At 39.5% G+C, this 24,700-nt stretch overlaps 1 long non-coding RNA gene across 2 annotated transcripts; it reads left to right on the top strand.

Moving 5' to 3' along the window:
- The first annotated feature begins 325 nt into the window (after positions 1-325).
- LOC144229396 (uncharacterized) lies at positions 326-17,137 on the top strand. Of its 2 annotated transcripts, none has more exons than XR_013334481.1 (3): positions 326-592; positions 4,346-4,397; positions 16,151-17,137. It is a non-coding gene; the product is annotated as an uncharacterized LOC144229396 (long non-coding RNA). The 2 variants fall into 2 exon arrangements; XR_013334482.1 differs by lacking the exon at positions 16,151-17,137 and adding an exon at positions 12,593-12,763.
- Positions 17,138-24,700: the final 7,563 nt, after the last annotated feature.

Here is a 24,700-nt window from a genome sequence, read left to right as displayed (position 1 = left end):
GAATTAACAGGCAAATTATGGCTGAGGTTTTCTTCTCAAAATGTATTCAATTAAATTAGTGGTACTCGATCCTAATTGCACTTTAGGAAATACCTGGGGAGCTTTTAAAATGACTGAGGCCAGGGTCTCACCTTAGATAAATTAAATCAAAATCCTGAGGGGAAGAAACCCTGACTTGCCAGTGATTCTAATGTGCACACAGGGTTGAGAGCTACTGAATTAAGACACCAAAATTGTTTCCATGGCATTAGAACTTTATATTATCATTGTAAGATATGTGAGGTGAACAGTAGGTCATCCGATCTGGGAGCATTGTGGAGAGACGCGTTGAGGGAGGGGTTGGAATTAACATAGATGTGACTCTAAGGGTCTAAGGCCATCGAGGACATTTAGCCATCATGATCACTGGGTGAAGATGAACGTACATTGTGAGGCCTCTGGGGTTTAGGAAGAGTACAATTCTAACGCCACCACACGTACAATGGCACATGAGCATGTAAGAGAAGAAGTTGACATATCCTTCCATGGACTAGATTCCAGAAGCCCTTTCAAAAATCTCTCCCTCAGCCACTACACCTCAGCTGCTGAAAAGGCAAGTCCCGTTCTTCAAAAAAACTGATCTTCCTCCACCTTTATCCATCGCAAGCTTCCTTTGACTTCCTCCTCCTCTTCCCTTCTCATTCTCTTCCCCTCCCACTACTCCTGTTAGCACCACTACTAGTGTTTCTGAAAGATGAAAAGGCAGGAGCTCAGAGTGACCAGTAAATGAATGTTTAGTTTTCTTTCTTCTCCTGGTCCAATCCTGGAGGCATTTGGAGAGTTAACAGTTATTGGGCACTTACAGAATGCCAATTTGAGTTGCTCTTCATTTTCTCATATTCATCTAATCCTTGCTCAGATCTTCTGCAGAGTGACCAATATTATCCTCACTTGGCATTGGAAGAACCTGAAGCTTAGAGAGGTAAAACATCATGTTCAAAGTCACACACCTCATAATCAGCAGAATTTATATGCACCTTGATTGCTTCTTCCTCCATGATTCACATCCCCAACCTTTGGTGGGAAGTGATACCTCTCTCTGGGCCTCTGCAGCACTCAGTTTCCCTTTTAAGCACATGTCTTGTTCTGTTTCATGTGGCAATCGTTGAACCTCCTACACATCTTTATTCTGTGAAGGTACTGACTATATCTTATTTATTTATGTCTCTATTGTGCCAGCACAATTGTTGGTATAGGACATGTCCAATCAATAACAGGTGAAAGGCAAAGGGATTTGGAAGGGAAGGAGTGTATGCTTAAATAGCTGACAATTTCATTTAACAATTTATGTTTTGATGTGCCAAGGAAGCTTTTGAGTAAAGGATCTTAAATCTGGAGACCCAAGTTCAATTAATCAAAGCTATCCACTGCAGAGGAAGGGGCTGGGGCAATAACCAAGCAACCTGTGATGAAACTTGGTTTTATAAGTTGTAAACTTGGGAAAAATGATACTACCATATGTTCAGATCAAGAAGGGCTAGCAGGATGAGTCCAGAAATGGCAAGTTGATTTTGTCTCATGAATTTCACCACTGCATTGGTAATGATTTCTGGAAGAACTCTACTGGGAATGATCTGAGACTGCATCCAGGCTCCACAAGAAAATAATGCCATGTTTGATTAGCAATGTCCACCCTGGGTAAGAGAAGGGGAGGGAAGGTTGCAGCCACACTACACAAGTTTTACCTCCAAGCTTATTCACATTAACATTTCTTAATGAAGGACTTCTTGGCATTTAATTCACTACCACGCAAAAGCTGAATCCTAAAATCCAGCAGATTAGAGTTGGGATAGAGAAGCAAGAGGTGGCATAAAGAGGGAGTAGAGAGAGCAGGCTTAGAAATATCCACAAATATAGTCTTGTGGGGTCAGAGCTATTTAGAATCAATTGAGGTATTTAAGTATATATGACTGACTTAATGTTTCCATAATCAGAGTGGACAGAAGTCATGTGGTAATAAGGACTATCGCTCCCCTATAATACAAAATCCAGCTGAGAGTGGCAGAACACAACCACAGCCTCTGCATCCCATTTGCATATCCCAGAGACCATCTCAGAACTGAGAATTCAACTCCTCACATGGAGAAGCATGATAGTGTCAATGACGACATAATGAAATTAGTCCAGTTAACTTTAGTGGGCGTAAATAGATTAGATCCTGTGGACAACTAGGCTGATACTCATTTAAATTAATTCCGGATGAGAAAATAGAAGTGACAGAAAACAACACAATGCTCTTATTGCGAAACTGAGTCTTGTGTTATCCTTTAGAGACACACAAATGTTTTTTAATAAATGTAAGAATAGAAAGTCAGTGCTAGAATTCAAATAATTTGCTGTCACTTGGTTTGAGATCACAATAATTAATATTTTGAATAAGTATATGTTAGCTCCTGAAATGTGCTTCACTTGAAACTTATGTTCTCAAAAGTAACATTTTAAGGAGAGTAATTTTGCTTTAATTGGAGTTGTTACCTCAAAACATTTTAAGACTTGTTCCTGAAAAGGAAATACAAGTCATTGCCAGGATATTGGTGAAAAGAACATACTTTCATTGCTAAGTTGGTGTATATAGTGTAGGGCCACCAGTCAAAGTAGAAATATGATTTATGAAACAGCTTGCTGCCCTATCCTTGGTGTGGACACTAACCAGAGTTTAGATGTTATGATTCTCTATTGTAACCAAAGGAGTTAAAAATTCTGTTTTTGTGTGTGATACAAATAAAGATAAGTTGTTCTTTTCTTGTGGTTCCAATCATCCTAGTAAAGGTGTCCTCCTTTTCACTTCTGAACTGTAGACAATTTATCAAAAAGTGTCCACATTCTCATGCAATACAACTGTGGGGAGTCACAGACAGCAAAGGAAAAAAGCTGGATTTTGAGAGAAGGGAGAGGATTTACAGAGGGATGAAAGAGTAGATAGGTGGTAATGAGGCAATAGGTAGGGTTACAGTCTATACCTGTGCCTCAGGTCCTGTGTACCTTCTAAGCAATTGTTTCTTTCTGTAACTTTATTTTTTAATGTTTATTTATTTTTGAGACAGAGAGAGATAAATAAGAGTGTGAGTGGAGGAGGGGAAGAGAGAGAGGGAGACACAGAAACTGAAGCAGGCTCCAGGCTCTGAGCTGTCTGCACAGAGCCCGATGAGGGGCTCAAACTCACAGACATGAGATCATGATGTGAGCCCAAGTTGGATGCTTAACTGACTGAGCCACCCAGGAGCCCCTATTTCTGTAACTTTAAATAAGTTTTTTTCTATTAGAAAAATAAGACTGGGGCCCTTAGAGCCTGCTTCAGAATGTGTCACCCTCTCTCTCTGTGCCTTCCCAGCTCACACTGTCTCTTTCTGTCTCAAAACTAAATAAATATTTTAAAAAGTATTAGAAAAGTAAGACCTGGTTATTATTGTATTAACATTTTAATAAAAATATAGGAAAGTAGAGAAAATGCAGGGGTGCCTGGGTGGCTCAGTCTGTTAAGCATCTGACTCTTGATATCAGCTCAGGTCATGATCTCATGGTTCAGGAGTTCAAGCCCCTCACTGGGCTCTGTGCTGGCAGAGTGGAATCTGCTTGAGATTCTCTCTCTCTCTCTCTCTCTCTCTCTCTTTCTCTCTCTCTCTTTCTCTCTCTGCCTCTCTCCTGCTTGCTCTCTCTCTCTCAAAATAAATAAACTTAAAGCATTAATTNCAAAAGTGGTTACTGTAGAGGTGCCCAGGTGGCTCAATCAGTTGAGTGTCCACCTTCAGCTCAGGTCATGATCGAGTTCATGGGTTCGAGCCACACATTGGGCTCTATGTTGACAGTTCAGAGCCCGGATCCTGCTTCAGTGTCTGTGTCTTAGTCTCTCTCTCTCTCTCTCTCTCTCTCTCTCTCTCTCTTTCTCTCTCTCTCTTTCTCTCTCTGCCTCTCTCCTGCTTGCTCTCTCTCTCTCTCAAAATAAATAAACTTAAAGCATTAATAAAAAAAAAGAAGAAGAAAACTGCAGTCATGTGCCCATATATGGCTATTGAATATCTTAGGCATATAACTTTCCAGTCTTTAATATATATATAATACATACAGTATATACAATAAATCATACTGTGTATACTGACTTTTAACCTGTTTTAAACTTAAAATGTATCATAAGTATCTTTCTATGTCAACAAATATTTAATATATCAGATTCTTGGTGTCTGGATATTATTCCATTGCATTAATGTGCCATAAATTACTTAACTACACAATTACTAGCATTTGGTTATACCAATTTTCACTATTATAAATGCTGCAATAAATGTCTCACAGCAAAATCTTTCTGCAGGTGCATGATTATTTTATTAGAATATATTGAAGTGGATTCACCTGTTTAAAAGGTAGGTGCTTTTTAAAAAAATTTTTTTAATGCTTACTTGTGAGAGAGACAGAGCATGAGCAGGGGAGGGGCAGAGAGAGAGGGAGACACAAAACCTGAAGCGGGCTCCAGGTGAGCTGTCAGCACAGAGCCCAATGAAGGGCTCAAACTCCCGTGAGATCATGACTTGAGCCAAAGTCAGACGTTTAACTGACTGAGCCATCCAGGCATCCCAAAAGGTAGGTGCTTTTTGAAGACTTTTGAAACATGATGCCATACTGCCCACAAAAGGAGCTGTGAAAATTGACATATTGAGCATTTGACTGCATTCTCACCAAAGCTGAGCCCTTTGCTGCCTTAAAAAAACTTTTTTGCCAGTTTGATTAAAAGAAATGGTACTGTATTTCTTTTCTTAATTTGCATTTTCTGTGTACCTTTTAAAAGGTCTATTTGCAAATCTATTCTTAGTTTCTCATGCCTTCCTGTCCAGAGCTATCACTGAAGAATGTGGCCACGGCTGACCTAGCTTGGAGCTTTCTCACCCTCCTTTTTTTTCATGGAAAAGCTGATTCTTCCTGACAAGGTGAACAAGGCCCATATGCATACTTCTAAGCTGAATGGATAAAGAAAGATAAGCTATCACCTACAAATTCCTGGCATGGCAAAAAGACAGTCTGAAGATACATTATGGAGAAGACAGCTGAGACTGTAAACGTTCTTTCCATCAGAGAGGCTCCCAGCTCGGATTTATTGCCACAGACAATGAGAGGTTACTTCCGGACAACCAGATAGATGGCCTAGAGGGCAGATGGCCACCACTGCCACCAGAGAGGTGTAGGCTTTATTAACAATCCTGGAAGCTCTGGGTGAAAGAAAAACAGCAAAAGGCTTGTTCTCGTTGGCACAGAGAGGAGAAAATCACAGAAGTCCACTCAGTACCTCCAGAGCCTGCTAATTTCTTTACAAAGTGGCAGAACATCTGCTTGAACCAATAATCCAAGAGAGGCAGGGAAAAGAAAACAGAGGAAAAATACAGTCTCAATATTCTCACCTGAAAAGCCACCCCAGCTGGGAAAAATTAACATAGGAGCAGGTCCAGGAGGCCTAGCTCAGCCCCTGGAACCATAGAGAGCTCCCACAGACTTGCCCACACCATCCCCCAAGTGGCCTGGGATGGAGAAAAGCTTAGCAGTCAGAGCTTCTGGGTTTGAAACTTCCTTTACCATGTCCTGTATGTAAGGCCATGCACAAATTATTACTTGTTCTAAGCGTTAACTTTCTCATCTATAAATTAAAATTAATAATACTTTTCTCATAGTGTTTGCCGTGGACTGGGTTGTGCCCCTCCCAAATTCATATGATAAAGCTGTAACCCCAGTGTGATTATTTTGGGAGATGAGACTTTTTGAATGTAATTAAGGTTAAATGAGTCATAAGGGTGAGATCCCAATCGAGAGGATTGGTAGCCTCAGAAGAGGAAGAAAGTTCTCTCTCTCTTTCTCTTCATGCACATGCACCAAGGAAAGGTCATGTGAGGACACAGTGAGAAGACAGCCATCTACAAGCCAGGAAGAGTGTCTTGCAGAACATGACCCTGATGATGCCCTGGTCTTGGACTTCCAGCCTTCAGAGCTGTGAGATATAAAGGTCTGTTGTTCAAGCCACCCAGTCCATGCTATGTTGTTGTGTCAGCCCAAGCTGACTAAGAGAGTATTGTTAAGGGAGAGCTAAATGATACTATGTGTAGGAAATACAGGTCACATATTAAGTATTCAATAAAGTTTACATTTCTTATTTTCTACCCTCTCTCCTCCCTGTAACCATCTCGCCGAGGTATTTGTGCAGCATGTATCAGAGTTTCCAACATTATAATTTATTCTGTCCCTACTTCCTCTCACTCCCCCTCTGACCTTAATGTTTCCATTCTCATCTTAATAACAGTCTGAATTTCTGAATGTTCCCTCTTCTTGGCCATTTGGTTTTTATGTTCTTAGTGCTGAATCGCACTTGATCTTGACTAATGAATTTGTCATTGGTAAGAAAAGACATCTAGTACCTTAGAACAGTGCCTGGCACATAGAGAACCCTGTAAATGTAGTTATTGTCATTATTATTATCCAACATCATGGCATTATAATTAAACTATTTTTCTTTTCTTTACTAGCTTTCAATAAGAGTAGGCATAGTTAGTCATACTTTCTTTCAGATGAACAGCTGAAACAAGAATGCCCATGCTAGCTATGGCTCTTTGGTTTGTGTGTGGGGGGAGGGTGACACTTTTGGATTATAAGATGTCACAGACCAGGAAAAACTTGATACCAGGACCCAGCACCAGAGCAAGGGAGAATTTGAAAAGAATCCAAGAACAGTCCGTCTCCAGTCCTCAGCTTTGTCCTTCATTTATTTGCCTGGAAGAAATAGATAAGCCATCAGAGATACCTAAGCCTCATGAGCACATGGAGCACTGACATGGGGAACAGGACAAAGAGCTGTGGAAGTGGTCAGTAAACCCAGAGGCAGGACACCAGACTCTTTAGAAACTCCTTGTCAAGTATCTTGGGGAAACCCTAGTTGATGTCTTGAGGTCAAATCTCATCTGTGTCTCTGTATCTCCACTCAGAACTATTGAATTCCCAGTAAAAGAGCAGGGGTTCTGGTGAAAAAGAAGTGAGTTTGTTGATGGAAGCCAGCAGAGACGCTGTCAGTGTCATTATGAGAATGTCTGTGATGTTTTGAAGAAGTGGAAATGCAGACCCAAGAGTGAATCCCCAAAAGGAACATCAGACTGGGGGCCCTAAGCAGAAACTAAACAAAGAAAGGATCTGCAAACCCCACACAAGAACACACCTCAAATAGTTCAGGGTTGAAATCCATGCAGGCTAAGCATCCACTGAGGCGTTTCTTCTCCATAGTTCTCAGTGCGTACCTCAGGGCATTATGCCTTCAAAGTGCAGTAGAGAGGCAGTATTGCCTAATGGTTAGGGAGAGCTAGGTGTGAGACCAGACTAAGTTTATACCTCAGACCTGCTGATTACTAGTTATGTTATCTTGAGCAAATTACTCGACTTGATTTCTTTGTGTATAAAAAGGGGCTAAAGATAGTACAGGCATAATAGGGTTGCTTGCGAGAGTTAAATAATGTACAGGTAAAGTACTAAAAATAATTCCAGATTTAGAGCAAGTACTTAATATGTATTCTTCTTCCTGTCATCCTCCTTCTCCTCCTTCTCCTTCTTAGTATCATCATTAGTATCAGCAGCCATGGCAGCAGCCTATGTGCCCCTCTAGGTCCTAACATGGAGGAATAGCTAATTAAAAACAAGATTTAAAATCTTGTCCTTATTCAGAATGTTGGTCCTGTCATCTAGCTCTCATTATCAAATATGTACTAATGTGCCATTTTGATACAGCCTACAAATATAATAAATACCAATTGTGGTACACCTAATTTATATCAGGTAATAGATATGTGTGTGTGTATATATTCTAAAAAGAAACACCATTATTCCCTCTAGACTAGAGTCTGGAGACTATGAATTGCAGTCTAAATTCAGCCCACTGCCAATTTTATAAATAAGATTTTATTACAACATAGCCATACCAGTCATTTACATAATATCGATGGTTATGTTTATGGTACAATGGCAGAGTTGATTAGTTGAGACAGAAGTTTTCAGAAAAAGTTTGCTGATCCCACTTCCAAAGAGATGAAAACATTGAGAGTCAGAAATAAACCAAGGGTCCAGCTTCATGTAGCAGGGTTAAGAGAAAATATTGAAACCCAAGACTGCCTGGCTTCAAGCTCAGGCCCTCAGTCACTATTACGCAGTCTCCCAAGTTATTGATTTTAATGGAAAGGCCAAGAGAAAGTCTCCGAGGTTTGATGAAATAAGCAGATGGAGCTTTGAACATCAATCAGGCATCTAAATATCCGACATCAGACCCATGAGTCAATAGCATTTCCCACCATTGCCACCCACTAGATAGGCTGGCTGTCTTCAATCATCTTGCCAAGCGCCAGGCAACATGGAGTAAGCTTAAAGCACATATTCTCCATTATGTCCATTATGTGTTGCTCCTGCAACACAACTCTTTCTTTCTGGTGTAACATTAAAGAGATTCCTATTAGTGCTCCTTTCTCTACAGCTAATACAGTTTCTGGTTTGGGGCTGGTCAGCAGCATTGTTACTTTCACATGAGTATGCCTATGTGTGGGCAAGAAGGAGAAAGGGAAAAAGAGAGAGGCTGATCAGTCATCTGGTCAGTCAATTAAATTGTCCCGGATGACAGCAACAGTTTGGAGCTGGAACTAGAAAGTCAGCATGCTAGATCAAAACAAGATCTAGGTCATGAGCTTAAACAGTTCTTTTTGAACCTAAGAATTATCAGGAGAGCATGTTAAAACATCAGCTCCTGGTTTCTGTCCTCAGAGATGCTGACTCTATAGATAGGGCCTAAGAATTTGCATTTCTGTCAAGCTCCCAAGTGATGCTTTGCATAACATTGAACAAAAGGCCAGTGGCATGGTATGTACCACTTGAGCAAGTCACCAAAACTTCCTCGGCTTTACCTTCCTCATCTGAAAAAAAAAAAAAAAAAAAATGGAGCCAATAAGCTAACAACCAAAAGAAGATGAGACTAATGCAGAAGTTGTTTTAATATTTACTGATAATGAGAATTAGGATTTCCTGAGTAATTCCTCAGTTCTATAACAAGCACGATAGTAGATATTGACACCACATATTATCTCTGATTTTCATAAGAACCTGCCAAAAGGGAAATATGATCATCATTTAATAGTCAAGGATCCTAAAGTTCCAGAGAGGTACCTTGTCTAAGATCCACAGCTAAGAAAGTAAAAAAAAACAAAACAAAAACAAAATAAAACAACCCTGCAATTCCAACCCAGACTTGAATGTTGCCAAAGTATGCTTTGAAGTCCCCCAAATCAGTATAATTAGTCTCCTACCTCTACCTGAAATTGCTTATATGGTAACTCCTATCCAGTATGCAGGAGGAAGTTGGGGCTGCTGACTATAGGCAGCAGCCACAGCCTCTAGCCATCAGACAAGTAAAGACAGCTTCCCCACTTGCCCTCTGCTGATGATGCTATTTGATGGAGTGTTGAGACCAGTGATTACCCACTCTTGAAAGCAATCATTTCATCCTTCATCCTTCAATGACCAGCAGCAGGGGTGCCTAGGGCTGAGAGAGCTTGCAGCCAAGGGTGAAAAAAAAAACTTTCAAAATCCCGGGAGCTCAAATGAACACCTCTTGAGAAAATATATTTCAGAATTAAACGTTTAATACTGGGTTTTCATTTCGTAACAGCAATGGGCTGTGGAAACAAGTGCCACAGAGCAGGAGGAGACTTGTGGCGACCCTCATCAATAACAGAAAATTATTTGTTGCTTCCTAAAGTGGTATTTGAGCCCAGCGGGCTGCACTTAAGATGTGACTGGATAATGGCTGTGTGACACACCCCTCTAATGGAGCTGTCACACAGACACCACAGAGCAGCCTGAGCTGTGGCTTCGAAGAAGCTCTTCCATGGCCAGGCTTATGCTTGTGCTGTTTATGATGGAGGTGATCCTCCTGGCCACTGTAGTGACTTTAGAGGATATTATGCTGAGGTGCCAGGGAAAGTGACCCCTCTCATTTGATGCAGGGGAGATCAGAGAGTAAAATCCAACTACGTTGCCAAAGCCAGAGATAGAGATTGGGTTGCTTTGTGGGGATATTGGGTGTGTTCCCCAAAATTGAATCAATTGAAAGTAGACTCATCAGTGATTCTGTGCTGCCTTTCATGTTCACGGGAAAACCTCTTCGTGAAATCCCTGCAGATGGAAAAGAAGATGTAGTAGTTTCCTCTTGTGCTACAACAAATCACCACAAATTCAGTGGCTTAAAACAATGTACATTTATTGTCTTATAGTTCTGGATGTCAGAAGTCCAAAATAGATTTCCAAAATCAAGGTGTCAGGAGGGCTGCATTTTGTCTAGAGCCATTTTCCACAAGGATACGAGTTCTAGAGCCTAAATCAATTGTTCTAAAGTTGCAAGAGGTACATAACCTTAGCTGACATCTTGATTCCAATTTTTATCAATAATATGACATTCTTCCCCTGTCCCAGAACTACCTATTCATTAGGGCATTTCTTGATTACTCATTCTCAAGAAGACTGAGATTATAAAAATATTCTAACACTAGCAAAAAAAGACCTTATCCCTCCCTGCTCTTCTTCCTACCTAAATTTTGCCTCTTCAACCTGCTAAGCCCTGACCCCATTTACCACAACCACTGACTGGGGTCTTGCTCCCATAAAGGGACAAAGCTTCAAGTATCTACTTAGGGACCAAGATCTATGCAACAGGGAGCCAGTGTGCAAATGAGACCCAATGTCTCTTCCTTCTTTCTGAAATTGTTGCAAAGTGAAAAACTTACCACCAAGAAAGCACATCCAAAGTCTCTGCATGAGCTTCAAATTAGAATTGCACACGGCTTGCAAATTGGAATTCTAAAATCTTAAAATCTCAGGGTACCTGGCTGGCTCAATCAATTAATCATCTGATTCTTAATTTCAGCTCAGGTCATGATCTCACAGTGTTGAAATAGAGCTCTGCACTGGCCATGGAGCTTGCTTAAGGTTCTCTCTCTCCCTCTCCCTCTTCTCCTCCCCTGCTCTCAAGAGCATGCTCTATCACTCTCTCTCTCTCAAAAACTAAAAACTAAAAAATAAAATCTTAAAATCTTAAAACAGGGAAGAAAATGTGAAACAATAATATATAATTGCAAAGCCATACCACTAATTGTAGTACTCTTACTCATTCTGCTCTAGGAATTAAGACTAAGGATCATAAAACCAAAGGGCTACACTGAGTGGTGTGCTAGAGCCAGCTTATTGTTCAATTTCCAGAAATTTGTCAAGCTGATTATTAAACACAGCCATTATTAAAATTTTTATCATGCAAATTTATAATTAAATAATACTAAAAAAATCAATAAATCCTCAAAACCCACCATTCCTAATGATTTTAATATATTTAATATTACATATGCTTTAAAATTTTTTAAATTTTTTTTGTTTTTAAGAGAGAGAGAGAGAGCATGAGAAAGGGAGAGGCAGAGAGAGGGAGACACAGAATTCAAAGTGGACTCCCGGCTCCATGCTGTCAGCACAGAACCTGATGCAGGGCTCGAACTCACAAACTGTGAGATCATGATCTGAGCTGAAGTTGGACATTCAACCAACTAGCCACCTAGTGCCCCATTATATTATAAATGCTGTTGAGGTTATTTACGTCTATTATAACTGTAAAGTGGAAATAATATGGAATGGTATACTGCTACACATCCCTTCCCAAGTCTGAACTCGGTGACATCAGTTTGGTAGCCTAAAATTAGCCATGGTGGAAATATTCACAGCATGGAAATAAAAGTCAAGGCTTGATTTATTGTTCTGCTGACTATTTAGACTTAAGAATGTGCTGAAGAAAAGTTAATAATGCAGATTACATTTTAAAGCATGTTATGTCTATAACTGTTTGAAAAATAATCTTCCTGTACTCTAAAACTTTTATCAAATTCAGCAAATAAGCTGTACACATCACTGACAAATGAATAAAATTCCGACATACCACTTCATTTTTTCCACTTCTGTGTTATTAGTTAATAGAAATGAAAATACCAAACAGCATTCATGTTGGAAGTACAGTCATTCATCAATTGCAGTAACAGTTCAGATAAGGATGAAAGAGTTCGGCAAAAATCAACAAAACACTGTGAGAATCAATTCACCAAATAGAATTTATGATAAGAGTATTGTATATTCTAGTATTTGTAATTCACATATTGATGTCAGTTAAAATTTATTATTTATTTATTTATTTATTTATTTATTTATTTATTTATTTATTTTTGAGAGAGTACAAGCATGGAAGGACAGAAAGGGAGAGGGAAACACAGAATCTGAAGCAGGCTCCAGGTTCTGGGCTGTTAGCACAGACTCTGATACCCACAAACTGTGAGATCATGACCTAAGCTGAAGTCAGATATTTAATCAACTGAGCCACCCAGGTGCCCCTGATGTCAGTAAAATTCTTAATAAACTTATAAACATGTATGTATCTCTATCTATATATCTATATACCACATACTTTCCTTCATAGAGCTGGTGATTAAACATTTACTGCCACATCACTGGTTATATTTTTTAGAAAGAAGCATTTGCCCACTAAGACAAGTTACAAAGAAGAAAGAGAATACTTTAAGGCCATATCATTCATTTTTAACAGAGGTTTATGAAGACTGACCTAGAGATGGGCAAGGAGACTGGAGCCAAACTGGATAGAACCTGTATTAGAATTACTAAAAACCTTCTGTATACAAAGCAGGTAGGGTTCAAGACTATAAGAGAACCACCTTGAATAAAATGTTCTCAGGGCCCAACTAAGAGGGCTCTTAAGAAAGCCCATTGTTTAAGAAAAAAAAAGGGGGGGAAGCTAATGGGTACTGTACAAAGATTCTTCAGCATTTAACCTCTAAGATGTCTCTTCCCTCTTTGGATTCTGTCACTTTTGCATGCTTTGTCCTTTTGGGTTACCTGACTTTCCCTCCTCTCCTTGTCCTACAGAACATTTATAGACTTTATATCCTGTGAGGGCAGGGGTTGTATCTGTCTTATTCATCCTGCCAACCTTAGCGCCTGGCACAGTCATGACATGGCAAGCATTACAAATATTTATTTAAATAACAACTATTTAAAAACAAAATGGAATCATGACCCTTTCTTTTATTCTTATTTCGACTGATCATGGCTGGACTTTTGTAACAACATTATAAAAGCGAACACACACAAATACATGCACACACAGAGAGAAATAAGCAGAATTCAAAAAGGCAGAGCTTATTGAGTACAAGTTTACATTCCTATAGTAGTTAATAAGAATGCCTGCCAAGCATTAGGCCTCTGTTCTGTTTTCATACCTTGTCTGAACCTTATCCATGTGGCATTCCTTAGCAGAGCCATATTGTTTTCTGCCTCCTAGGAGCTAATCTGATTTAAACCTTTACAGGCCAAAGGCAAATCAAAACCCATGTTCTTTTTTTTTTTTTTTTTTTTAATTCTAAGCCATCCATAGCCTCGCAGGGCCTCCCAGGAATTCGCAGTTCATTTGTAAGGTGGCAACTATAATGAACTTTTTCAAGTTACCACTTTCATTTAACTCTTAATAGTGTTTATGTTCCTGGAGAAAGGGGAAGTGAATGAATGCCCGGTAGTTCCTGTGAGTATCCAGGAGTAGAACAAGCCACAGAATGCAAAAGATGTTCCCAGGCATCCCAAGCATCAAAAGCAGGGAAACCAAATATGCTGGTAAACTTGAGACATGGAAACATTGAAGACAAATATAAGAGTTTCTAGAGATAGGTACAAACTGAAAGGTCATTAACACAAACAATAGACACAGAAACAAAGCAAAAGAAGCAAGATAATTGCCATGTTTGAGCCCAGAGGCCCACTTAATATTCATGTTTCATTAGCTCTGTTTGAATGATGTGGTGATACATTGTTTAATTTGAAGGCATGAAGTCATGGTAGACACAGACTACCCCACCAACATCTCTGTGAGTAATCTTTAGATTTATAACTTTATGGTATAAACAGGGCTTGAATTAAAATATAATGGTCAACTTTTTTACCGAAGGAAGAAAAAGGTAATTTCTTCATAGGATACCTCCTTAGATTCTACAACTTAATGACTAGAAGTTTCCAGTTCCTTCCAAAAGTTTTATTCTTCACCTAAATAAAGTTTTAAAATAAGAGATCTAGGCTTAAAGTACTGAAATTATAAATTTAAAGCTTGGATGTAGATAGTTCAATCATGGAAACAAATGGGTAAAAGATAAGACAACTTTGAAAAGAGAGTTTAGGATCAGGAGGTGGTATGCATACATTACAGACCACCAATATATAAGAATGAGGTCTTAATGAAGTCAATTACCAGGAATGCATTTTAAAATAGAAAATAAAATTGAAGGATGGCAATATCTTATGGTTGAGCTTCAACAAATTCCATAAGAGAAAGTTGAAAATTAAAAACAAAAACAAAACAAAATAACCACTTTGTAACAGAGTTCAAGGGTAATGGGTGGGTCAGGATGAACATGAAAAACTATGAAGTGACTAGATTTCTGGAAAATGGTCTCAAGACTGATTCTTGGGCACCTGGGTGGCTCAGTTGGTTAAGCCTCCGGACTTCAGCTCAAGTCATGATCTCATGGTTCATGGGTTCAGAGACCTGCATAGGGCTCTCTGCTGGCAGCTAGCTTAGAGCCTGGAGCCTGCTTCAGATTCTGTGTCTCCCTCTCTCTCTGACTCTCCCTGCTCACGCTATCTCTTTCTCTCTCTCAGAAATAAATAAAACATTAAAAAAAAAAACCCAACTGATTCTCTAAAGTGATTAAAAATGACATGGGCCTTCTTGTGATATAGAACACCTCAGTCTTATAGGTCTTTAAGCAGAAAATATATGGATATTTGCCAAGGATGTTATAGAGGATATTCTTACAATAGATGAGGCTGGAAATGTAGGATTTATATTACTTTAGTGGCAAAACACAGAGTTCCATTCAGGCTAACTCTTATAGGATAATTGTGGCAATAAGGTAAATAAAAATTTGTCAGATATTGATGAATAGAAATTATAATATGGTCATCCCTAAAGAAACTGGAACAAAAGATAATTCTGTATTTGGTGAAGCTTTAGGGAACTTAGCTGCACAAGTCTGGGGATCTTAGACTCAGCAGGCTGTCAGTAATGTGACTAAGTTCTGAGCTACTGTCTCTGCTCATTTCTCTTTCTATCTCTTGCATCTCCTCTTATTTCTACCTGACTTCCTTTTCTACCCCTTTCTCTGCTTTTCCCTAGTTTCTGCTTCTTCATGGCTTTAACTTACGCATAGCTGCTAACTCATGCCTATCATGGTCCTTCTCTCTACTCCCACTGCTTATTATGTGATTTGTTCCATAGTACAGAAAAGTGCAGTACAGAAGGGAAATTGATTAGCCCATAAAAATTATTGTTTATTGAGCTTTTAGCACTAAGTTGTATCATAGACCACCAGTCGGTTTAAGGTTTGCCTACATTTGGGTCAGATCCTTATATCTGATCCCAGCAGCTTTGTCCAGAGTAAAATGAGGTCATGTGATAAAGAACACAGCATCCCAGAGCTGGACACTCAACATACTCCATAGGCAACATATTTTTCTCATAGGAAAGAATGGTAGACATCCTGGTTAACTCATTTAGAACAATGGGCAAGAAGAAAATGGAATAAAAATTAGTCCCTAAGGTCTATGTCAACTCTCAGTCTATAATACTGACAGCTGGGAGTAGCTATGCATGGAAGATATCAACTAAGAATTCTGGTGGTCTTGTTAGAAGTACCACTATTGCGTTACCTGCCATCTGGGTCATTCTGACAGCAACTAAACACTAAGAAAGTGAGACTTTGCCCATGAATGATAGAAAGCATTCCTTCTTCCCAGGGACCAAAATAAAAAGGCAATAATCAAACCCAGAAGCTTGACATTTCTGTCTGGGTAATATCTCAGACAGTGTGAAGAGGGGGACAATGGGCTGGGCCTGGCACATGCTCTCATGCTGAGACTGCAAGCCAGGAATATTTTTCCTAGAAAGCAACCCAGTGGGGAGCCTCTGTGAAAGAGTGAAATATAAATTATTCATTTTCTGTTCTTTGTCTATTACCCCCAGCAAGCCTGGTTTTGCAGAAGCAAACAGAGCACAGAAGAAGGTATCAGGACAAGAAGTCTCTTGCACTATGCTCAGCTAAAGATCACTGCTTTCTAATGATTGTGCATGCACCTCAGGCTGCAAGCAGCCTGGATGATAGCAAGAGGAAAGGACTGGACTGTCACTGGTCTAACTGAGGCAGACCCACAAATTTGTCATGGCTCAGCACATAATGAATGGGCAAATCACTTCAATTCTGTGAAGTTCAGTTTTATTAGCTATAAAGAGAGAGAAATCTAAGATTATATTTGGAGAGTTGGTTCTGGAAAAGCACATTAGCAAGACTGGAATTCTTCCCTATCCAGCCAGCCTCCTTGGCTCCTTTAAGTAAGAGAAAATCTCAACTAGAGAACTGCAACCCTGGGAGCCTCCCAAAAAGAGCACTCTTTGCATAGCATAACACTAGATGGGGGGAATAAATAAACTCTTGAAGAATGACTACTGTCTGCAGAAGGATTTGGACCAGCAATGGCATCACTGCAGCAGGGTGCAAGAAGGTGTTAAACCATGAAGATCATTTTGAACAGCAACACCATGTAGCTATGACAGAAGAAACCTGTATGAAACATGGTTTCTACTACCAGACTAATAATTTTTCCAGGTTTTTTTTTCTGCTGCAGTTTAGAAGTAGGACTGGAATCCTTGGACTAAATAAGTAAAATTATTGGACAGTTTGTGGAGGGAAATCTGAAAATCAATCCAGTGATTAGCCTAAATATTAAAAAAGAAAACAAAGTGAACTCACACCACTAAGTTGGTGAAGAGGATCATGCAAGTTTCATTTGACAATTCAGTTCAGTCAAGGCAGCTTCAAGTCTTCCACCTACTTTCAGAGCCTCAGGACATTGCTATAGTCCCTGAGAGGGACTCTAGCCTTCCAGTTTCCTTCTAGCATGTTTGGTCTCCCTCTATACTTTCCAAGGTGCCTATTCAAATAAAGTCTTGTCCAGGAAGTACAACTGCTAACTCACCTCTAGACTTCTTGTTAAACCAGCTCTAGTTCAAACAATTCCCTTTGGCTATTAACAACTATCTGGTTAAATAAGACAGAAAGAGGGGATGGAAGACATCTGTCTCTTAGTCATCTGTATTATCTGCTAATTACGTTGCCTTTATGGCCTCCATATGTTAAATATGAAGCACTCAGTCTGAGACCCAGGGGGATCAATGATCATATATACATCAGTATGTTTAGGAGTTTAACATTGTATTGACACAGCAAACCATTCTCCCTCATCTGACATGTTCATGTAGAGCTCACCGTTCATTGCCTAACCAAATCCCACATGTAAGAAATTTCTAGGCCAATAGTATTTTCAAGCCAAATATGAATTTTTCTTATAAAAATGTGGTACTTGCCTGAACTTTTGGTACAGGGCTTATGAGACTACCCCATCTTTGAATGCCTACAGACTAGACCAGGAGTCTTGCCATAGTTTCATCTTGAAGTAACCTGCTGTCTACCTTAAGACTGTTTGTGAACTTTCTCCTAGAAAACCTAAACTTTGTCACTTGAGTCACCTTCAGCTATTTTTAGGAGCTTTCTTTCTCACATGCATTAATATACCCAGATTTATGACTATCTATTTCTACAATATTTTGAGGGGCCTTGCTCATATTTTTCAATTGTGGTCTTAGTGGTTTGTTTTATAGAGACTTTTGCAACATCTACTTCTCTAATTATTGTCCCTAAAAGTGTTTCTAACATGTAATTTTAGGGGGGGAAATGCATAAACTTTTTTTAAGTAACATAAATTCATTCATTAAAATTAACCCCAAAATAGTTAAGTCATACTTGGCCTGCTACCACAAAGGACCATAAATATGCCTTATAAGCTGTGAAATATAATAAAATGTATTCTTTGGTTATTTTCTTGGATTAAAGAAAGAATTATAGAATGACTATGGAATTTCCAATGATTGAGGAAACAAATTAGTATTTATCACAAGGTGAGTAAGATAGGATGAGGAAAATGGAAATAAATATTTACAAATTGATCACTAATAATTAGAAAATCATAAAAAATTACTATAGTTTATTCATTCAATAAAAACTAAATACATACATATATACCTACATATATGTGTGTGTGTGTTTCTACATATGTATATGTGTGCATCTCTATTTGTATGTGATAGTACCTACCCTGGATCTCACTGCCATTGGAGAGGACAGATAGGGAAACCAGCAACATACTAAAAGGCTCCTAAAGCCTTCCATAGAAATAGAGTGGAGGCACTGAAGAGAGGATGTCAATTCTACCTTGGGGGATAGGAATGGGAAAAAGAAAAGGACATGGTATTAAAACTCCAGAGAAGTTGTAAAGGAATCTTGAATGAAACATTAGTTTTCATTAAGCAGATGAAGATGGAAGGTAAATACTCTGCCAGGTTATAGTCTATAGGTGGTTCATCAGCAATAGATGGGTGGGAAGGTCAAGTCAAGGAACAAGATAAGCTTGATAACACAAAGGTGAAATTGAAGAGAATCTTTAGTGTCATTCTTTGTCTTTTGTGAAGAACCTCATATTCCATTCTTGAATAACATCCTGAGTCCCAACTCTGGTTGGTCCATAAGCTGCTGCTCTGAATGCCATGGTGAGAGGAATTCTGGGACTTTCTCTGAGCTCCAAGAAGAAAAGAATTGTGATTACTCATACTATGAACACACCCAAATCTACCATGAATGCAGGAGCAGACCAGGGTAGTACATCTGCCAACAATTGGTCATTGCAACTGAGACACATTAAACATATAATAAATATTCCTTGGGGCACCTGGATGGCTTAATCTGTTAAGCCGCTGACCTCGGCTCAGGTCATGATCTTGCAGTTTGTGAGTTCAAGCCCCACGTTGGTCTCTGGGCTGACAGCTCAGAGCCTGAAGCCTGCTTCAGATTCTGTCTGCCTCTCTCTCTGCCCTCCCCTGCTCACGGTCATGCTCTGTCTCTCTGTCTCTCAAAAATAAATAAATGTTAATAAATATTCCTTGACTGATGGACAGGAAGACATCATCATAAGATTTGCTTACCCTAGACACAGGAAGCCCTAATTAGTTTAACATGTAGCCAGGACTGGTTTAACATGTAGCACTTATGACTTTGCAATTTCAGCTGCATTTTCCCAAGGGATTAGTTCATGACTCTTCTTGGTGGCATATCACCATTTTCCAGGTACTCCTGAGAATAATTGAAATTCAAGACCAATATTCTCTCCAGAAAAGTCTATTAAAATGCTAAATGGAAAGAAATTCCTTTGTGACCCATACATTGCAAAATAGTCTATAGTGACATGAGGACAGGGTATTGCAGAACTATCTCAGAGCCATCTTATCTCATCTCATTGAATGCCAGTCACATCACCCTCATCCACTGCCACTACATGCTTTCCCTGGAGGAATTTTAGTCTATGTGCTCCTTCCTAATTTAGATCTCAGAGCATCTCTGTTGGCTTGTCTGCTTCCTTCCTTCATTCATTTTCCCCCCCACATTTACTGAAAACTTATGATGTGCCAGGCTCTGTGATGACCAGGTAAACAGATCTAGAGCTGGCCCTCTTGGAGCTCAAAGTCTAAAGGGAAGAATGGATATTTAAGTAAGAAATTACATTTTCTGCTGAATGCTCAGTCTCCAGACTTTTCTAAGGCCCATGTCTTGTTCATTCTTTCACTTTAAACCACAAAAAGAACCTATTTCATTTTGCTGGTGTTTGTCATGTTTTCTCTCCTGTTTAATATCTCTGCAATACTTTCTTGCTTTTTAACCCTTGGAGTTACATCCAATCTCTCCTTAAGATTTCCTCTCCAGCTAGTCCTCTCATGGACTTTTTCTATATGACTTTTAAAAAAATTTATTCTCAAGTTAGCTCACATACAGTGTAGTCTTGGCTTCAGGAGTAGATTCCCATGATTCATCACTTACATACAATACCAAGTGATCATCCCAACAAGTGTCCTCCTCAATGCCCGTCACCCATTCTCCCTCCATTCCCAGCCGCATCAACCCTCAGTTTGTTCTCTGTATTTAAGAGTCTTTTATGTTTTGCCTCCCTCTCTGTTTGTATCTTATTTTTCCTTCCCTTCCCCTATGGTCATCTGTTAAGTTTCTCAAATTCCACATATGAGTGAAATCATATGATATCTGTCTTTCTCTGACTCACTTGTTTCACTTAGCACAATATCCTCCAGTTCCATCCACACTGTTGCAAATGGCAATGTGACTTTTTAAATTATCATTACATTACAGGTCTGATATAGACAGATATCAAGATCTTAAACTAAGAAAGACCTGGGAGGTTAAGGGACAGGAGTGGGTAGGGTGGGGGGTGGTACAATGTTTTTAATACTTGGATCAGCTTGCAACATTATAATTCCAGGCTTTACTGAAGATGTTAGAGGTTAAACCAAAATCTCTAAAGAAAAGGAGGCAATGTTATAATAACCACTTTTTCTAGTTTCTGTAATTGACACTTTAACATTTTAAGACCTTGCTGACACTAGAGGGATTGTCCCTCCCAGGGTCAGCCAATTCCTAGACTATAAAAGACTTGCCTTCAAGTATGCCTTTCATATGTAAACCAGCTAATCCAGCCTCCACAAGCCCACCTCCTCCTTCATCAAGCTCACACAGAGCCACTATCCTTTTGCTCTACTTTCCCCAGAGCCAGATAACATTGAACTAGGCCCAGCTCCTATAATCCACAACTCACTAAACTATTCAAACTAGCCAATCCAAATTTGCAAACACTGCCTTCCCCATTCCTTCACACAAACACAAACAAAACACATACACACACACACACACACACACACACTAAAGACCCTTGCTCACATACAGCTTCCCCTCATTCCCTCAGACTCCTGACCAGCCCTGGTGCTTCCCCATAGGAACCTCATGGCTTGGCATGCCCCCTCCTGTTGGATCTGTGAGTATAACAAGTTATCTGTTCAGTGGAAATGGTCTCCTGTTTTTAGCCTTGCCATAACTGCATTATAATAAAGTCTACGTTAAAAAAAAAATAAAAGAGATTCTTGAACTGAGGTGATTTCCTTAGACCTTTTCAACTGGGAATGACTCAAGAGTTTGCCACAACCCTTCTGCTTTTTCAAAAAGAATGTAAGTACTTAGTTTGCCCCATAAGAACATGTGAATCTCAGATCTCTGACTGTAGAGGTATGACAGACTCCTAGTCCAGAAGTTGTACCCTCCATTCCATCACTCTGTTTGCATTGAGGCCATACTTCCCATGGGCTACCCCCAACCAATAACTGAACACTGAGCAAAATAGTGACATTAAGGCAGGCACATTCCTAGGAGATAAGGGACCACTCCAGTGTGCAACTTTGGCTTGAGGACTCCCTGACTGCACTGCCTACCTTTCATTTGGACTACACTGCAATCTAAGATGCTTCCCTCACTTCCCTACCTTCCCTTTCTCCTTCATCCATGGTCAGACCTGCATCACATTCTGCCAATTTAACCAGCCTTCCCTAGCTCCCTTCCCATTTTTTCTCAGTTGTTTCTCTTAGTCAAATTCTTGCTCATCTAATTCTGCATTTGTGTCTGTTTCTCAAAAGAAATAAGACAAGTGTCACACCAGCAAGAACTGGAATGATTCCAAAACAGCCCATCTTTATTTGCTTATCATGAAGAGATGAACTACACAAAACAAATGATCAGTGCTGGAAACTAGGGATTCATTCAGCTCCATTAGAGAGTCAATTAATTATTAGCTTGGAGTTAATTAAGTTCTGGTCAAGAAGGCATTCAGAATGTCCCACACGTATGATGTTTTTGTTCTTGGGAGCAAAGATAGACTCCTGTGCGATAGTCTGTTCTCAATCCTTAAATCTTTTAGGAGAATGAAAAAAAGGAGAGAAAAATAAAGAAAAGAAAAAAATAAGGAAATATTAACCCTAACAAGGTAAAAAAAAAAAAAAAAAAGGCATAATGCTGTCCAGGTGGTCCAAGGATTTAATTTCCACTGTCAGCATTGAGTGATGGGCTCAGAATTCAATGACCCAGTGATTAGGCTCTGACCCATACATTTTTAATAATGGCAGGTGTCCCAGACATACTTTTTGTTTCCCTAGGCCAAATTCCTGCTGCCACCATCAGGAAAGAGGCCGCCTGTTTGAGATTATATCAGAATGGAATTTATTTCCTGAGTAAGAATAGTGTACACCAGATAAATCAAGCCCCAGCATACCAGCAAAAGCCTCAGCTTCCTTTTAGTTTTCCCACCCACTATTCCTATAATGTGATTATTTTAATTTATTAATTAATTAAATTATTATTTATAACATAGGTGCAACATGCATTATTATATCATCCTTCCACCTTGGTCACAGGTGACTCAACCAGGAGAGGACAGCTTTTCCAAATTCAGCCAATATGTAGGCCAACCGAAAGGTTATGAGGTGGGCTCAGTCAGGAATTCTGCTCATGAGGATGAGTAATAAAATATAACAATCATATCTCATTCAGAACTTTGAATGTGAGAGGGAGCCGGAAAGATGCATAGGGAGCAAGAGAAGGAAAAGGAGGGAGGGAGAGAAAGAGGGAGGGAGGGAGAGAGAAGTAGTTTAAAACTGGAGGAAAAGTCAAAGAAGCAGATCATGCAAGAAAAGATAGGTCACGAAATGGTGGACATCAGACTGGGGAAGAGGCAGAAGTAACTCTGCTGTTCAGAGAGTTACTTCTGTATTGGTATCAAGCTGTACCAATACCCAACACATCTTGCCTCTCAAACTACTTTCCCATGCAGCCTGGCTGTGTGACAATTCCCATATTGCCTTGAGGCCTTGGCATAGTAATAACTTATTCTTACATGTAACCCTTATTCCTATACTTGCAGATTCTGAGTGAGACTCTGCTCCTTGAGGGGAAAAAAAAAAGTCAAACAGACTACAATTATCTGAGGAGGAAAACTGTTAAAAATGTAGCTTGCAGTACTCTATCCTGTAGATTAAGATTCAAGAGGTCTGGAGTGGAAGGACAAAGAATGTGTAATCACATATACATATAATCACACACATATATAATCACACATATATATAATCATAATGACAATAAGCCAGATCTAAATACTAATGACCCAACACAATGACTAGTCAATTCAGGCTCCAGAAATAAAAGATTCACCAGAAAAGTGTACACGATGGATAAGTGAAAGGCTGTGTGTTTCCTGTCCCTCCGCCCGAGTAAATGAACAGCAACATATTTGTCATAGGTATCTTCTTTAAAAGTTTGGTGGCTGTCATTCATAGAATACAGTCCCTAGAAAAAGGTGACACTATCACACAAATCAAAGGAAGGATTCATTTTCCAGCAAGTATGAGAATGCTTACGAAGGCAATTGTACAGATTATTCAAGGGGGGATGGTCACAGGACAGTTAAGATCTATTTTATCACACAAAGCCTGTGTGCATACTGTAAATGGATCTAATCATCTGAGACTCAGTGTACAAATCATACAAATAAGAGCTGGGCTCTGAGATAAGGCAGTTGTAAATTCAATTTCAGTTCTGCTCTCTACATACAAGGTATACAACTTTGGGCAATCTGCTTAAGCTTTCTTGGCTTCTATATCCTCATCTAAAAAATAACAATAGCACTTGGACTTTCTTCACAGAGTTGCTTTGAAAATTAAATGAGTTGATTTATGTAAAGCATTTAAAACAGTATCTAGTACACATTAATTGCTCATTAAATGCTGTGCTGCTGCTGCTGCTGCTGCTGCTGCTGTTATTATTCCTCATGCACCTGCTAGCATGTAAGGTGAGATACAAGTACTTCTTGCATTTAAGGTACTTGTCCTAAGGCTCCCTGCTACTTCCTGTCCTGCTTCTCTCTCAGTTCAATCCACATAGCTTTCATCTTTTTCTTAGCCCTGTTGGAGTAGATGTTTGCCTCTGATACCTCCGGTATTCTGACTTTTGAATTCCCTTATGGAATCTGCTTTAGATGTAACCCAACTAATTTCCTTAGCCTCATGATATCTCAGGTAGAATACTTCAACCAATATACCTCTGGAAATCCAACACCAATGTGGCCTGCATGAGCCCCTATAAAATTGAGATGCAGAAACTGGGTAAATTACAGCTTTATTAGCAGATTCATGACTACTTTATTAAGTGCTCAGAAGCAGTTAAGCCCTCAAACAGGTATCTATCAATGGTGAGCTCCCGGCCGTGCCGGCCATGCCGAGCTTTAAGTACCTGATGTAAAATAAGAGAGCAAAGGCTTTTAACAAATCTATTACCAAGTTCTAACCAACACCCCTATGTGTTAATTATGGGGACCCTTTCTGTTATTCATTGTCTCAAGTTACATTGCTTAACTTTTCCTGGAGAAGTTGTACTTCAAAAGGGCCATATTTTCTCAAAGTTTCTATTGCAAGCCTATGACTAGCAGGAATCCCAGCTGGACATTCCGTCTTTTTCAACATTAGTCTCTTTTGCCAGATTTGATCTGCCTCTCCTGAGCTCAACCTTACGTCATTCAAAAAAAT

This window comes from Crocuta crocuta, unplaced genomic scaffold (genome assembly GCF_008692635.1).
Source record: "Crocuta crocuta isolate KB4526 unplaced genomic scaffold, BGI_CrCroc_1.0 scaffold884, whole genome shotgun sequence".
Taxonomy (NCBI): domain Eukaryota; kingdom Metazoa; phylum Chordata; class Mammalia; order Carnivora; family Hyaenidae; genus Crocuta; species Crocuta crocuta.
The sequence above is the reverse complement of the archived record's forward strand: the minus strand, read 5'-3'. Positions and strand labels throughout refer to the sequence as shown.